This window comes from Pteropus alecto, unplaced genomic scaffold, assembly GCF_000325575.1.
Source record: "Pteropus alecto unplaced genomic scaffold, ASM32557v1 scaffold301, whole genome shotgun sequence".
NCBI lineage: Eukaryota > Metazoa > Chordata > Mammalia > Chiroptera > Pteropodidae > Pteropus > Pteropus alecto.
Window position 1 is genome coordinate 868,451 of NW_006431043.1, and position 18,986 is coordinate 887,436.

General features: G+C 33.3%; 1 pseudogene; it reads left to right on the top strand.

The window, feature by feature from the left end:
• The first annotated feature begins 201 nt into the window (after nt 1-201).
• LOC102897000 lies at nt 202-697 on the top strand (annotated as a pseudogene).
• Nucleotides 698-18,986: the final 18,289 nt, after the last annotated feature.

Sequence of the window (18,986 nt, forward strand, 5' to 3'; positions counted from 1 at the left end):
GGTACCCAGAAGAGGGATTGCTGGGTCATATGGTAAATTTTCAGGATGCAAAATAAATGTACAAAAAATCCATTGTGTTCCTGTATACTAACAATGAATTTTTAGAAAAAGAAATGAAAAAAAAATCCTTTTGCAATTGCAACTAAAAGAATAAAATAGGGCTTGCAGACTCCACCACTCCAGAGCTACTTGTGCCCAGCCATGGTCAACCCAACCATGTTCTTTGACATCGCTGTGGATGGTGAACCCTTGGGCTGCATCTCCTTTGAGCTGTTTGCAGACAAAGTTCCAAAGACAGCAGAAAACATTAATGCTCTGAGCACTGGGTAGAAAGGATATGGTTATAAAGCTTCCTGTTTTTACAGAATTATTCTGAGATTTATGTGCCAGGGTGGTGACTTCATATGCCGTAATGGCACAGGTAGCAAGTCCATCTGTGGACAGAAATTTGATGATGAGAATTTCATCCTGAAACATACAAGCCCTGGCAATCTTGTCCATGGAAAATGCTGGGCCCAACACAAACAGCTCCCAGTTTTTCATCTGCACTGCCAAGACTGAGTGGTTGATTGGCAAGCATGTGGTCTTCAGTAAGGTGAAAAAAGGCATGAATATTGTGGAGGCCATGGAGCACTTTGGGTCCAGGAATGGCAAGACCAGCAAGAAAATCACCATTGCTGACTGTAGACAACCCTAATAAATTTGACGTGTTTTATCTTAACCACCAAACCATTCCTTCTGTAGCTCGTGAGAGCACCCTACATCCCACCTGCTCGGAACACCCTATTGTAATCTCTGCTCTCACTGAGGTTCTTTGGATTCTGGGTTTTCCTTGTACCTCCAAGTCTAGTTGAGTTACAGAGTTAAGTTTATGATTATGAAATAAAAGTTAAACCAACAACAACAAAAAAGAATAAAATACCTAAAAATAAACTTAACAAAGCATGCGAAGGACCTATACATTGAAAACTATTAAGACATTATAAAAAGAAACTAAAGAAGACACAAAGATATGGAAAGATATTTCTTGTTCATGGATTGGAAAACTCAACATAGTTAAAATGGCTATATTACCCAAAGCAATATACAGATTTAATGCAATCCTCATCAAAATCCCTATGGCATTTTTTAAAGAAATAGAACAAAAAAAATCATCACATTTGTATGGAAGCACAAAAGACCCTGAATAGCCAAAGCTATCCTGAGAAAAAAGAACAAGGCCAGAGGTATCACACTGCCTGACTTCAAATTATACTACAAAATGTCAATCTATATATTTGAATGTATAAAAATCCAATTCCTACAAGAAATTATTATGGATTGTGTAATTACTTTTACTTAGAAATGTGTCAAGAACACACGAACAACACACACGCGCATGCATGCATGTGTGCCTCAATTTCCTGAAGTTTAAAACATCTTTGCAGAGGACAAAATAAATGTTTTTGTACTAAGTAGATAATAAATGTTTCTTGAACTGTTATAGAAAAACAAATTTAGAATCCCTATTTTTAAAGGTTTAAAAAAAGAGTTACAAATTGTATTGGAAAGGTCAAAGAATGGAGTTCAATTACTAAGAATCACTATGATTTCTAAACATCTAAGTTGGGCCTTTATCTTGTGAATTAAAAGAAAGATGGATTGGGCATGCACAAAATTCCTGTTCCACCTTTGTTGCTCACTGACTTACCTCATCATGTCTGCTATTTCCCCATCTGTGTTGAAGAAGGTGAACTAGCCTGCTTTAAAATTCTGTTTCTAATGGCTTAGAATCCTTATGTATTATTAGCTCTATTATATATAAAAGGGTTACCGTTTTGACTAATAATTTTCTTTTAGTTGCTTTGTTTGTTCAGTTTCTTTCTTTTTTTTTTTTTAATTTTGGAGAACTAGCAAGTTAGCATTATGGAAGGGGACATTTAGATGATGGCTCGCCTTATTAAAAATTTCGTCAAAGTTTTAAAATAACATTTCCCAAGAAGTTTTCCTTAAAATTGTAATAAGTGCTACATGTTAAAAATTTATTCCACTGTCAAATGAGTTTTGAAATACTGGGTTAAATAGATGAAAAAGAGCTATCTTCATGTACTGCTAATTAGGACTTTAGCGTGTTAATCCGGTTGAGAATCTGCAAGAACTAAGGTTTGATACGGTTGCAAAATTACCCCAATTTATTTGGCCATGGAATACTTTTGGGGTGAAATATCCCAAGGGACTATTGTTCTAAGGGAAGTACTGAACTCAAAGTGGAAGTCGAAGTCTTATACATACAGTGTTTTTCAAGTGGGGTGCCTAACAAAACAAGAGGGGAAAAGCTATCATAATTTAAATTCACTTATGCCTAGAGAAGATTTCTTGTCCAATTGACCTTTTCTAACATGAGGAAAGGGATTATCATGGGGAATTTCTTGCCTACATAAAAGGACACACTGCAGAGGATTTATCCCTAGTGGCTAAACACCGTTCCAACACTGTTCCAATGTATAAGAAGGATGACCTGCAGATTTGGGACCTTAACAGTGGAGATATTTTTAGATATAATTCAATATTTGAATTAAACAAACATAGCTGACTATATAGAAGCATTGAAAGCTCAGCATTTATACTCAAGTAAGCAAATTGCAGCATTCTACATCAGCATCAAATTCTGAATGCTTTTCACCTAGATATCCTTCTGCAATTCAGTTTAAATGGTAGAAAATTAAATGTTACATCTCCCCAAATAAAGGTGAACACATAAAAAGGCAAGAATGTCAGAGAGATTATCAAAAATCCATCATGACCAATAGGTCAAATTATTCCAAAATTTTTATTTCTCAGTAAAAGATATTTTAGATAAATAAATATTTATGTCATACTAAACATTTATGCACTCTTTTAGAAAGTGAAGTTTGTTTACATGAAAACCTTCTGAAATGGAATCATATGTTTTGATCTTTGCAGGGTAAAAAATAAAAAATTAAAATGTTGCCTTAAGGCCCTAAAGACAGCCATATGCTTTTGCATACATTTTCACAACTCAGCATCTGCTCACTGAACCTCTTCCATTTCAAGTTTTCCTGTTGACCACTCTCTTCTGCAAGGTTTCTGTGACTGCCGGATGGAAATATTTATGAAAACACTGGGGCAGCCAGGATCGTCCAAGTGTTTTCAAAATGTTTCCTTGGCAAAGAGTTGCTGGCAGGCAAAATGTGCTCCTACAAGGGTTTCAGTGAGTGTTTATGCTTCCTCGGTGTATTCCATTTGCAAATGTGGGCAGAGACCTAAACTGTGATCTCTAGAAGCTTTAAATGAAAAAGCTGAAATTCACTTTGCCTTAGAGAGGCTTCACACCTGCCAATACCCCTTCCACATCATTTTAATGGGTCTGTAGGCAGCCTCCTTTTTTAACCACATCTATAATCATAGACACTAACTGAGAAACTTGAGGCTCCTCATGATCTCCCTGAAAGAAATCAGTGAATTTGTTTCAGAAGAGTTGTTTCTTGAATGCCTGACTTAGAACTTTAAGTGCTAAGAAGGACAATGAAGTAGATTGGGAAATGTGGGAGGAAGTTCAGAAGAGAAAGATATAGAACTGGAGAGGATGTTTCATTCAAGGAACTGTAATAATATGGTGATGACTAGTAGAACATTGATCATCAGATGAGTGAGGCAGGGGATTAGGCAGGAGAAGTAGGCAACGCCCACATCATTAAGAACTTTCTAAATCATATGCAGGAATTTGCAGAATCACTGAAGTAAACAAAAGGTCCTGAAGCTATATTAGGAACTAGAGCAACACTGGACTTGAACCAAATGGAAAGGGATTGGAAAGTTTGAGCAAAGAGTGATAATGTTATATAAATGAAATCATACTACAAGTAACCTTTTGAGACTAGCCTCTTTCACTCACTCAGCATAATAGTGTGAGATTCATCCAAGTTGTTGCTTATATCAGTAGTTCCATCCTTTTTATTACAGAGTAGTATTTCATTGTGGATGTACCACAATTTGTTTATACATTTAACCATCGAAGGGCATTTGGGTTGCTTCCAGTTTAGGGAGATTATAAATAGAGCTGCTTTAAATATTCATACACAGAACTGTTTTGTTTTCTGATTATAGTAATGGTTACACAAATCTATATATGGGTTAAAATTTATAGAACTATAGACTATAAATGTTAATTTTACTACATGTTAATTCAAATATAAAATTTTAAAAAGTGATAATGAACTGAACTAAGAAAGTGGCAATGAGACTAGAAGAGAAAGATTTGAAATCATTCTAAGTAAGGTTGACTCAACAGATTATTTAAGTTTTACTAGGAGACAGAAATTTCAAGGGAGTAGATTTCAGCATTTGTAGGACAATAGTGAGTTTCATCCATTCATTTACCATTCATTCTCTGGATTTGATGAGAGCTTAGAAGAACAGCAACAATAAAAAGTAAATTTAAAAAGAAAAACTAACCTAGAGGACTCTTAAGAAGTTGATAGTGTTGTCAAGGCTTCCAGGGAGAAATACATTCACAATTGATTGAGTCATCCTGCCACATCAACCACTCCAGAATCTGGAACTTGCATGACAAAAGACCAATAACTTCTTTTACTCTAATAGGTATTCACATATGTGCCTACATCATTTTTCTAAGTAACACCTTGATAAAGAAACAAAGGAAAGATCTTAAGTAGAAAAAGCAGCATGTAGCACCTAGTCTTTTTTTGTCCTCAGCTGTGTGAGAAAGAATTCAGTAAAGTCTTGAGATAATACCCCATTAGTAATTCACATTGGTGAGGCTTGTTGAACATAGAATCACATACTTGAAAGCTTGTCAGCTTTCTTTTTTTTTTTTTTTTTTACATTATCAGAAGCTTGTCAGCATATGGGTATTATACAGAAGGAGGAAATTATGAGATGGTTGAGGAGATAGCCGAATGCAGGAGCTGGGAAATCAGGTTAAAACCAAGAGATATGTTTGTCCATGAGGCTGTGTGCTACATTGATTGTACGAATATCTCAAGTTTACCTCTCTCTGTTTCCACATTCTTTATAGCATGAGTTTGCAGCTTCTCCCATTAAGAAGTAAAATCTATTTCACTAACCACTAAAACCTAGGTTAGCCTTGTGATCTGAATTGGTCAATAGAATTTGGTGTACATGACACTGTGTCAATTCTGAGTATAACAATCAAGAGGTCAAGCATCTTTCCTTGTTCTTTCTCTTGGAAATCTGTATACTGACCATGTGAGCAAGCTTGGAATAACTCTTCTGGGGAGCATATGAAACAGAGGTGAATCTCCCCTCTCCAGCTAAGGCCTCTCTAGACAAACCAGCACACAGCAGATCTGGCAATGTGACCTGATATGCAAGAGTAAGTCCATCTGAGATCAGCCAATCCCAGACCAGGTCAGCAGAAGCCTACAGCTGATCCAGAAACTTGTGCACTAAATACATGCTAGTTTTTTTGTAAGTTGCTGTGATTTGGAGGGATTTATTATATAATGTTAGCTAACAGATACAGACCTCAAATGACTTTGTCTCTACCTATACTCGTTTCTTGTTGCCTCTATAACAAATTACCATAAACTTAATGGTTTAAAACAATGAACATTTATTCTCTTACATTTTTTAGGTCAGAAATCTAAAATCAGGTGTCAGCAGGGCTGGTCCCTTCTGAAGGCTCTAGGGGAGAATCTACTTCCTTGCATTTTTCAGCTTCTGGCGGCTACCTATATTCATTGGATTGTGGCCCCTTCCTCCATCTTCAAAGCACATCACTCCAATCTCTGCTTCCATCATAATATCACTTTGTCCTCTGAATCTGACTCTTGTGTCCTTCTGATAAATATTCATGTGAGTACATCAGCCCCATATGGATACTTCAGGATAATTTCCCCTTCTTAAAGCCCTTAACTTAATCAGATCTGCAAGTCCCTTTTGCCAAATAAGGTAATAGATTCTGGAGATTAGGACATGAACATATTTGAGGATCATTATTCAGGCTCCACACTACCTTTTCCTTAAAGCCACTAAAGCCATACTCTTTTCCTCTTTTAAATTAGGAGAAAGTTGACATATGGGAAGAAAAATGAATATTAAGTTCAGTTATTTATAGCAACATGGGGGAAAAGAAAGAATTATAACTAAATTTGGTTGGAAGAAAAGTCAACTTAATAACAACAATAACTACTATTTAGTGACCTCCTACTATGAGCTGGAAATGTGATAGGCATTTTACATTTAATTGCCATAATTATTAAAGTCTTTCAAGTAGTTCCTTGCCTATCTGAGGCTGAGGCTGAGAAATTTAAATAACTTGTCTACAGCTTCTAAGTGGTCGAGCGGGACATGACCCCTGATCTTTTTGCCTCCAAAGTATATTATCCACATTGCTTAATTAAAATCTCTCTTACTCCACAATACTAGTCCCTCAATTTGCAAAGCTAATAGTCTACAGGCAAGATTTTTACCACAGAAATCTCTCATGGCAAGGATGAAAAACATTCTCTAGTTTAGGGTAATGAGGGTTCCACTATAGCTTAATATTATCAAAAGTAAAATACTTCTTAGTCAATTTTTATTGTTGCTGCATTTTAGCCTAATTATCTATCAATAACTAAAAGCTCTTTTTTTGATCTTTTTGAACAAACTTTCAAATTTCGACCCATGACAGATTTGTTTTAATTATCATGTGAATCATATTTATCATTATTATAAAATTGTGCTCAGCCTAATTTATTTTTCACTTTGGCCTATTTTTTGTTTAGGCAACAAACTTCTAGGTTTGGGTTACTTTACGATTTCTCTAAAATTTTTACTTTGAGAAGTAAACTTGAAGTCTCTTTGTTAATGAGGAAAAACTGCTGCTTCACTGAAAAACATTCCATTTGTAACTAAAAAGTTAAAAGCTTTTCTGACTGGATATGTGTCAGTGGCAAGGAACACAAAGTGCAAAAGCATGGTTAAATGAAAACAATTTAAATATGTGCATACTAAATGCACCCTTATTAGAAATATTTGTTAATAAAATATTCATGCACAATCGTTACCAAATACCTGACTTCAGTGAATTCTTAAAATTTTAAGCTATTTTTTAACTTTACCAGATCATCATAAGGGGAGAGGGTACATTCTGTTACATTGCAAATTAAAATCCACTAATTTATTTTGTGGTAGGGTCAAGTTTGTTCACATCTCTTGGTATATTAATTTGCTAGAGCTACTGTAACAAAGTATCCCAAATATTTGTAGTAAAAGTTCACAATGGTGTTTGGATAGAATACATAATGACTTCAGGGTAGTGGTAACTTTGGGGCAGAAATGGGTAGGAGTAGAGGGGTTCGAGGCTTAAGTTGTGTCTATTATAATTTATTTCTCTATAAAAAGGAGATCTGAAATAATAAAGTAAAATGTTACTTCTTTTATAGGTTATATGCATGTCTACTGAAGGAAAATTTGTATTTTAATGGAAAACTGTATATGTTATATAGTACACTCCTCTGAGTTATCAGATTTTAGCTTTATTCATTGTCTTTGAGCTATTTGTACTTCTTTATAATTTGTAGGTAACTGATAGATACAGGGCTCAAATAAAATCCAACATTGTCACATTAAATTTCTGCAGTCTATTAAACTGCCCTGTCTGGTACAAATTTAATTTACTTCCTCTCCCATGACCAAAAATAAAAATGACAGATTTCCCTCCATTTACGTTACAATCTTTGCAACTCATTAAAAAACTAAATCATATAAATACAGATTACTTTTGACTTGTAATTTGATTTGTAATGATCATTGAATGTTCATATGTTACTCTGTCAGACTGAGAAGGTGCTATCTAATATAAAACCACAAATCATTTAATATCATGCCATTTATATAACTTTAATAAATACTATTAGTGTGCTTATGTACTAAATTCTTAAAATTTTTCTCACGTCTTTAGTCACAAATTCTGATCTACTTAGACTAATTTTCAGATTCACAATTCCATAAGTTTTATGGTTAGTTATTTTCTTGTTTATAAAAACAATACTTTAATTCATATATGTAGATATAATGCAAAAAAAATACCCTCCTATTTTGGTTTTATGAAACAGAAAAACCAAGGTTATTGTTTCATAGTCGGGAGTCATTGTACAGAAACTTTAAATATAAGTTGGCAAGTCAGAGATGTACATACAGTTTCTTCCTCCTTGAACAATACAAACATTGTACTAAATTACTAGCCAAATTTTTCAGCCAAATTACAATTTGCCTGCTACCCAAGAAGAAGAGCATTTTTGCCCATTCCATGGACCTTATAGATGACCTAAAATAAAATTCTACCTTAAGACTCCAGGTCTTGGTCTTTTCAAAATTTGCAATTTATTCTGGTTCCTAATTATAGACACCATTCGGTCCAGGAAAAGAAAACGGCTGGAGGGCCCACATGTTTTATATATATATATATCATTAAAATTAACTGAGTTAATTTGTTTTTAAATGGTTTATTTGACAAATTGTCTTTATATGGGAGAATAAGGAAGAATGGTGAAAATTAAGAAAGTAGAGGGTCAAGGAAATCCAAAATATAAATTATCAGTCCTTGAAGAAATTAAGATGTACATAACCAAAACTTTTAAATATTTTTCAATTCTTCAAATAGTAATTAGTTTTATGAAAATCTGTTTTTTTAGTTATGATTCTACATAAATTAATTTAATTTTTGATTTGATTGCAGAAAAATTAGTTTAATACAATTTATTATTTTAAAAGTTTCCCAAGATGTTCTCTAGGAGAGAAATCAGGAATTTATATTATATTATCTTTATTATAAATATATTTTATAAGTTTCAGATGATTATAATGATTCATAGTTTTCTGTCAAAAATCTTTTCATCATTTTTAATAATGAATGAAATGTAAGACTCGTGTGTGGAGTTTCTTGTGTTTTTTTTTAAATACATATGTACAATACATATTTTTTTACCTATGTTAAGATTTGTCTCTTAGGAAGAAAATATACAATAGACTGGTATTTTACTTTTGTAGTTTCATGAGAAATTTTTCCCTAAAAAAATGTTCTTAGAGGTTCTAGGAGAAATATATGGTTTCAGGACATAATGGACAGCTTGATTTAAGTCTCAAAACTTACAGAAGTTTTGTTTTGTTTTTTCTATTTATGCCTTCTTGTTAATAAAATTTGCCTTTGCAATTTCTGAGTGAACAGTGAGTTTTACCCCTCCCAATCAGCCTAATGAGTTAATTTAAAATTTTCTCACCTCTTTGACGTAGTGGCCAGGATCCATAAATTTTGTGGTGATGTGATTTAATCCAATTAAAAGGTCCCTTTTTCCTGCTGTGAGGTAAGCTGCACCTCTTTCTTGTTCCAATTTTCTGGTATTCTTCCCAAAGGGTGCGATCCCTAGATTAATTAACAACTTTGTAAAGCCTTCATTCGCTGATGTGACTTTAGGACATCATGCTGAGTCTTTCTAAGGTCATCAGACTAAAAATTTCAATCTTTTTTTTGTGATATTGAAGTGTTCGAGTTATATGTGTATGTACGTGTTTCCCCCACCCCGGCTATTTTCCCTCCTGTCACTGGCTATTATAGATCTGTACATGAAGATTATAAAAATGTATCATGAAACACCTTTCCTAATATGCCACTAAACCTATTCAATAATATTTTGAGCCAGTTCTGGTTTGCGATGATGAAAGAAGATCTTACCAGGGAGTTGCAGGGCAGTATTTTATCTACATTAATTGGTTGAATTATAGCTTTGATAGGAAAAGTCTGTTCACATTCAACAATTCAAGAATGTGGTTGTTAAATGTTCCATTCATTCTGTCTGAATGGAGAATACTGCTCTACAAAGCATGAAATCTTGCTAAGTCTCTGCTCCTTAGAAATATATGATCTTTCCTAAAGTGGTAGAACTCAGACAAAGATGAGGACTTTCTAAAGTCTTGTCAAAGGTGACAGTGCTCTATGAAATTATCCCCTTTTCACAATGTTAAAGTTAATGTTTTTTGTTTATGTTCAGAAAGGGTAAAATCATAACTCTCATACAGATGTAAAAAGAACATGTGGTAAAGATTTAATCCTACTCATATGAAGGTATCAAGCAGATGTTACAAGTAGCTCAAAAGAAAAGTCAAAAAGCATAAATTTATGTGGCATGAAGAATTGAATTGCAAGTAGAGGCAGAGTTAGTTAGTTTTTCTAGTAGAGGAATGAGGTTATGTGTGTGTGTGTGTGTGTGTGTGGTAGGAAGGAGGATGTTAATTAAATCTCTGTCAGAGAGGACAAAATTCATATGTGTGTCAGTTATCTACAGCTCAAAAAGTTGCAAAATGGCTCCAAGCAAGGTAAAGAATGAGGCTTGAATCAGATAGCCTAGAATTAAGTTCTACAGGCAATGTATAGTTTTCCATGGGAACAAATATTTTTTGTACAAACTTTCTGATCCTGTTTGCTTTTGATAATTGCTGGATTTATATATCATGCTCCATTTGTTGGAGTTAGAGTGAAATACAAGAATTATATATTCAATTCTGGACTCTAATCCTCTGTTACTTATTAAACCAATCATAAAAAAGGAGAGCTGCTTTCAAAGACTGAAAATTTTTGACAAATCTAAAAAAAAGAATTCATCTTATGAAAATAATATTGAGCGAAAGAACCTTGATGTAATAGAATAAATTCAACATAATTACATTTTTCATAGTTCTAAAACAGGTAAAACTAAACTATTTTATTTATGAATACTCAAATGAAATTTAATTGTAAAAACTAATGATGTAAGTATCAAAAAAAAATCCACTCATAACAGATTTTATTTTAAAAAATGTTTCCACTGATAAATTAAAAAATTTAAAAACTATGTCAGACTAGAATGGCATATGAATAGCACAAATACACCACTCTCTATTACCATACCCAGGTACCATGGTCTCCTTTAATGGTTTGTACTATTTCAGATCCTGTGCATGTCTGATGTTTCAGTGCTTTGTGTAGGGATAGAACAGAAGTTTTTTGTTTGTTTGTTTTTGTTTTTTGTTTTTTTTACTTAATCAAGAAGTATTCTAACAGCTTTCCCTTTCCTCAAACATTAAATGCTACCATTATAACAGAAATTATATAGACACAGATGCACTCAAGTCTGACCCTAAAGCATTCTGCTGTAGAGTTTTACTCCACAACGACCACAGGCTTAGATCCAGGTATATAGGTAAGGGCCCTAGCATGCACATTAAGTGAAGGCCTTTCATTGGCTTTAAAATTCACTGAACTCTGGGGAGAATTGGGCCCAATATTTAATAATGAGTTTTTTTTTAAATTTCTCAACAGGCATGCTATTGGCATTTTGAGCAAGACAATTCTTTAATATGAATCATCTGTGTTCTAAATATTGCATGATATTTAGCATCCTTGGCAGTTGGGCATTAAATGCCAGTAACACCCAAGTCATTGTGACATCCAAAAATCTCCCACACATTTCCATTTGCCTTTGAGGAGATGTATCCCCCTCTGTTGAAAATATTACCATTTACATAGCAGCATTAATCACAACAGCCAAGAGGTGGAAGCAACCGTAATGTCCATCAGCAGATGAATAAATCAAATGCATTATATACATACTATGGAATATTATTCAGTCTCAAAGAGGAAGGAGATTCTGATACAGGCTGCAACATGGATGAACCTTGAGTACACTGTGCTAAGTAAAATAAGCCAGTAACAAAAAGACAAATACAGTATAATTCCACTTATATGAATTATCTAGAGTAGTCAAACTCACAGAAACAGAAAGTAGAGTGTTCATTGTCAGGTGTTATAGGAGAAGAGGAAATGGAGAGTTGTATAACAGGTACAATGTTTCAGTTTTGCAACATGAAAAGTTGTGGAGATTGGTTGAATAACAATGTGAATGTACTTATCACTACTGAACTGTACACTTAAAAATGGTTAAGATGGTAAAATTTATGTTATAGTATTTTATCACAATTAAAATATACTATCAATCTGAAATTTTAAGAAAAAACATTTAATGTATATGATACTTAATGTATATTAGCATTATGTAATGGGCCACCTAAATAGTGATTTTTTATGAATAAATTATAACTAAAATTTGTAAGGGAAGATGATTAATCATACTTTTTAACATTTTGAGAAAGATTCCTTTTAAATATATGCTCTACAATGGTATCAGTTCTCTACTTTGTTGAGCGGCCTGGAAAAATATTTTATAAAAGTCCTGTGAATTTTCAATATAAGCTATTTCACAAAACTTTTGCCAAATAAATGCATCCAGGGCTAGTTCTGTACAGAAATATGAAGTCATGTTAGAATTAAAATCTGTTAACTTGACTTTCAGAACTTAAAATAATTACTGACAGGATTTTAGACTGGAGAGTCTTGGGTAATTTTTTTTCATGCCTCAGATCTTCTCACAGTTGTTCTATGTACTCAAAAGCAAGCTCTGCATGCAGCATATTGCTTAAATAGAAATATGTTAAAGAGCGATATTTCTTTAGGATGGAACATATTCTTCAAATCATTGTCAGTTCTCCTAACTAACTAGTATTTCATTGAATTAAATAATGTCAACCCTTGAATTTTCTGAATATCACATTAAGAGAGAAACAGAGAAACACATTTAAAAAAAAACTTGCATAAAGAGATTCAAGTTTACTTAAGTAAGATTAGGTTAGATTAAAGTTTAGGCTAAAAGTAAATTAAAGGCTCAACTGAGATGTCAGTGTCAGAGTGAGATAGAACCAAGATAAGTCTTTATTGTCCAACTTGGCCCCAGCACAGTACAAAAATATGTACTAAGTTTTCTAAGAGAAAAAAAATTATTTACTATATCTGCATACTGTCCTACATGATTGCATAAGATATCCTTCCTGTCTACTCACATTTTATCTTTTATTAATATTCCACTTTCGAAGGAGTGGTGTGAAAATATGGATGTGGTAGGAAAAGGTGTGGTCATTAATGCTGTATTTTTATAAGAAGTCATTCAGTTAAGAACAGCGTGGTGTCAAATAAAAGACAAATTTGGATTTAGGGAAGGAGACACTTTATTCAAAAAGAAGGCTGTTGCAGTTGGAGGAGGAGAGCTATTACAATACGGAAAACACTAACCAAATGATTTGTAAGCATTGCATAGGTCAGGCACATGGCTTCTCTTTTATAGGGAGGAGTAAACAAGTCTACACAGAACTGAGTGTGGGAACATGTGATAAGCAGATGGAGTGATAAGGCAAGAAATGTTTCTCTTCGAGGTCAGCTGATTCTCTGGGAGAGACCAGTAAGTGGAGTGGGTTATGCATTCAGTGTTTCCTTAAGTTCAAGAGAGGGCTAAAGTTCAGGGGCCTGGGAGGAGAGAAGCCTAACTAAAGTTTGATCAAGTCAAGTTAGCAGGCATTTGTCCACTTGTCTGTGGGACAAACAATTCAGCTGATCATTTACAAGGTAAAGAGTGGGAATGGAGAGTCTGTGTCTGATCTTGCCATAGATAAACAAGGGTGGCATCTGGAGTCTTATCTAAATCCTGTGGGGAAGGGTGGTTCTGTGTGGCAAGCTCTTTCCCAGAACACAAAGGAGTAAGAAATTTTAAAACTGCTGCTGTTTTCCAGGAGCACAGGGCTCTGGGAAAGCTCAACACTGTCAGTAGCATAGGGGAAGGCAAACAAATTGTTAAATAAACCATTGGGTTGAAGTCTTAGTTCTCCAAACTACCGGGAAAATTTTTAAGTCTTTATGGGCTTAACTGTAGCAGGTATCACCTGGGCATTAAGCATTCTACTTCATTCTCTTAAAATGTGATTTTTTCCCCTCACTTAAGCTGCTTGCTGTTCTCCAATTTCTGGTCCAGTATACTCTAGTTACTCTTCACTTTGTGCATGAAGTAGACGAGGGTTTCTTTTTCATTCATAGGTATGTTTCTGTGAATGAAACAACAAAAAAAGAAAAGCTAGAGCTCTCTACTAGAAGATTCAAGAAATAAAAAGGAAATTCAACCTAGATTAGGAATACTGAACAACCAACAAGGAAGCATATCATCTGACCAGGAGAAAATAAAGGGAAGGTAGAAACAGTATATTGAAAATCTATACAGACGAGACAAAAAGATGACAGATATCTTGGAAGAAGATTCCTATGATGAAGAACTTGTAATTCTAGAAAGTGAAGTGAAAGCTACCGGAAAAGTATTGTGAAGAAATAAATCACCAGGGGGTATATGGGACACCAACAGAATTATTTCAAGCCATAGAGACTGAATCTGTCAAAATCCTAACAAGAATATGTCAGCGAATATGGAAAATAAAACAATGGCTTACAGACTAGAAACATTCAATATACATCCCAATTTTCAAGAAAGGAGATGTCAAGGAGTATAGCAACTATAGTATTGCTCCACTTTCCCACACAAGCAAAGTGATGCTTAAGGTGATGCAACAAAGACTTCTACCTTACAAAGGATGAGAAATACTAGATGTTTAAGCTGAATTCAGCAAAGAAAGAGGCACCCGAAATCTAATTGCAAATATTCATTGGATACTGGAGCAGAAGAAGGTTAATCTGTTTTATAGACTACGATAAAGCCTTTGTGTGAAACATGAAAAGCCATGAGTTGCTCCAAAAGAAATGGGTGTGCCTCAGCACTTGATTGTCCTGATATAATTCTTCATCATCAGTGGCTTGTGGACAATAAGCCACTGTCAAGACAGAATATGAAGAGAAAGAATGGCTCCCTACAGGCAAATGTGCATCAGACAAGGGTGCATTTTATTTCCCTATCTGTTTAATATTTATGTAGAACATATTATACAAAAAACCGGGCTAGACTCAAAGGAAAGAGTAGTGAAAATTGGAAGAAATATTAATAAAAGATATGCAGATGATACTATCTTACTGGCAATGATTTGAAATGACTTCTGATGAAAGTAGGATAGGAAAGCACCAAAGCAAGACTGCATTTGAACATCAAGAAGACAAAATCATAACTAGAGAAGAAATATACAACTTTAAGATAGACAATGACAACATTGGAATTGTTAAAAGATTTTGCTTACCTTTGTTCAATTATCAATTCAAATGGAGTTTGCAGCCAAGAAATTAAAAGAAGGGTGAGACTTGGAAGGGCAGCAATGGAAGAATTAGGAAAGATCATCAAGAGCAAAGATATGTCATTAGAGACCAAGGCTAAGCTCGTCCACACTCTACATAGAAAAAATGTCAAGTTTTTCAAAATCTTGTTATGCATTTTCCACAATCATGATAAAACCAACTGTATTTTTTTAAAAGATACCATAATAAAATAAATTCAATTTCTGGTAGTCAAAAGGAAGTATTGTAATATAATATTTTCATCTAAAATCTGAGAAATCAATTAATTTTTAGATACAAATTAACTATATATTCAACTGATCCACAATGATTTCATTGGAAGAGAAAGTTCTATCTCTTTTCATTTTTACTATATCAAGACAACTATAATTTTTAAATTTCTTTTATAACTCTTTTTTTAAAATAATGTAAATTTATTTTAATTACTGGTACTTCATAGACAGAAATCACATTTTATCTACTTAGAAAAGGATATGAACAGCATAAGTTAAATTCAAAGACTCCCAAATGAACAGAGAAATTGCTCACACTGAAGGAGGCTCACATTTCATAAATGAGTTTTCAAGAGACACCATATTTTTCATCATATTCTCACTATTTAGTTTGAGTGGATTCTGAAAAATCTTATGGGAATTTCAAGGACAAATGTCCCTTTTATTACATTGTAAAAACCCCATATATTCATTTCAAAACATCATTCTATATTTTTATTGAACTTGAAAAAGTGAAATGAAATGAAATAAAAATCTCTTTGTTGTACTGCTAATGTTTCAAAACCTTGGCTTATAAATTGTCACCACACCTCAACAATGAATTCTCCTCAGTTCACTCTTTGTGTAATAATGTTGAATGGAGTAGTAGTCTCAATTGCTCATTTATTTGAATCACAATAGCTGCCTAAGAATACTCTAAGTAAAGGTAAATCAAAGCATGGGTTTTCTGTTTCCATATTGTTTTCTTCAATTCTCAATGCTCCACTAATTTCTGCCAAGAGGAATGCACAAAAGAGTTCGAATCATATTGCAGATTTAATTTCACATTAAGGACTTGTCATCTCACTGAAAACCATGCAGATCGACTCTACTATTAGTTCTGTATTTCTAATGAACCTTGAAATGTGAATTACCCATCTTTGTACCCTTATAAAGTGATTCTCTTATATCAAAGTTGTTTTTAAGAACTTTTCAAACACCAGACTTTGCCGTACTATGTTGATGACAGTGAGAAGAGACTGTTTCACCCAGATTTGGATATTAACTGTTCAACAGTAACAATCAAATGTTACTTTGGAAGAACTTTATTAGAGTAACTTTATAAGAGGGTTACTTTTTTAAACAGTGTTGAGAAGAAAAATAGCTCTTTAAAAATAATTTAAAAATTTATCATTGTATATAAATATTTACAGGAGAATAAATTATCCAGCTGATTCTAAATAATAAGTTAACTATCAAGTTCCTCACCCACCTCATTTCACTTGGTCCACCTACTATTCAGTAAATGTATACTTGAATGTCAATATTAAAATATCACAATGTCAATCCATAGCAAGCTTTACTTATGAGTAGACTTTGTGGAAAGATGTCAAAAGACACAAGTTGCTTTCAAAGGTATCTCCCATTTTACCTTGTCTGAAGCACAAATTACTAGTCATTTAATTGAGCACCATCTCTAGAAGAACTTGGTTACATCTACATAATGCCTTTTGGAACCAAGAACATGACTTAGCACTACTTTAACAAAGATACATTTTTCAGATTAGCTAATTTGAAAATCCAGTGAATCAAAATGTGTGATACCAGAATAGAAGAGTTTCCATGTATTGTATAGACAGAATGTAGAAAGGTCCACTTGTCCCTGGTTCAGAAACTGAGTTTCAATCCAGGAAAGAAAGCAGAATAGAACATTCAGGCCAGATTAATAACTATTAGAGAGGTTTATAAGAACCACCTCTGTGCCCTAATTGGAGACATCGGTTATCAGATATGTAGTAGAAACGAATATAAGTAAAGGAAGGATGAAACAAACAATACAGCAGGGAAAGTTTGGGTAGGGAGAAGGAATAAAAAAAAATCTAAAAATCTAGAAGAGTCCAAAGAAGAGCTACTTCAGTAAGGAATCTTGGCGACATTGAATTTTAGCCACCCTACTTTTGAATACTTGGGCACACATCTCCTGCCAGGGAGAAGAATCTTTACAGGGACAAAGCTATTCTCCACAACAAAGTGGTTCTCAACATTTACACTATGGACTTCTAGATGGTCTTGAGTATTTCTTCAATAATTGGATCCTTAAATCACCAGTATATCAATTGAGAAGCCATGAACCCTTTTGATCTTAAGAACAAAAGTCTGCATAATCAGAGTAGCACATTCAGAGCAGTTTCCAAATTGTGGTCCACAGCATTTTGGTAGGTATCCCAAGATATTTTGAAAACATCTGCAAAGTCAAAATTATTTTCACGGTAATACTGAATATTCATTGGCCTTTTTCACTCTGCTTTTTTCATGAGTTTATGGTAGAGTTTTGCAGAGGCTATGACATATTATGTCATAACAGATTGAATGCAGAAGAACAAGTAAGAATCTTGCTGTTTTCTATTATTTTAGATAGTAAAGAGATTTTTAAAGTATAATGCCAATTCCAAATTGTGGTCGTTTTAGATTTTTTTCATAAAAGATATCATTTATGTAAACTTGCAATGGGCTTATTATTGTTATTTTAATAGTTTTAAATTATCTGTTTCAATTTTTAATATGGCAAACATTAATGACTATGACCCACATCATCAAAAGCTCTTAGGCATTCTTAACAATTTTTAAGAATGTAAAAATGGATTTTATGATTAAAATATTTGAGAACTTCTGGGTTAGAATTTTGTTTCTAGATATTGAGAAATAGTTTTAAGATCATTATTTGCAAATAACAATAAACCATGCTAAGTTATTCACTTCCAAATTGTATTGGTCATTTCTTTTTTTCACTGAAATGTTTCCTCCATGAGTACTTTGAAATGGTGTATCTGAGTAATAAATGTTATGAGCATTTTATTCCCAAGAAAGTTTTTTACACTTTTATATTTATGTGATATTTTAGTAGAGGTAAAATTCTAGGTCCAAGTTTTTTCTAGAACTCTTTTTATTATCTCCCTTAACCTTGCATTTCTCTTGTGAAGTTTGATATCAATCTAATTCTTGATCCTTCAAAAATTTACATTGTACAAATTAGAACTGAAAAAATAATGATCTTAGTATTGTGAAAATGTGAATATATATGCATGAGTTATTATAACTTTTTATCTCTATTTGGTATGAGAGTTTGAATTTTAATATTTTCTTAAGATTTTCTGAATTCCAAAGTTTATATAATGAACATTTTTTTATAATCAGAGAAAGTAAATTTCTCTACAACCTTTCTGAACAAGTGCAAAAAATGGGAAGAAGGGAAAACAACTATTATTTAGAAGGTAGCTACCATGTGTTACATGCTCTGTATGGGTCTTTTTAAATTTTACATCATTTGATCATCACATGAACACTGTAAAACAGGTATTATTATTAAGCAACAGTATTCTCATTCTCTATACTTCGGATTTTGTAGGTTTTGGGCCCAAAATATGTATTTTCTCATTTCATCCACGAAATAAAAATAGTCTAATTTTGGATAATTTTTAATAACATTTTTTTAGAAACAGTTATTCTGATAGTGATAATTTTAGAGATTTTGTTTCCTGGTTCACATTTCTCATAATATAACGCTATTGCTTCCAGTGAGTCATGATAATGTATATTCATGCCCCCGAAAATGGAAGTTTTAAATTACTTTGAAAATGACAAGGATTTAACTGTTAAACACCATTTTGTGTCCCTTAATG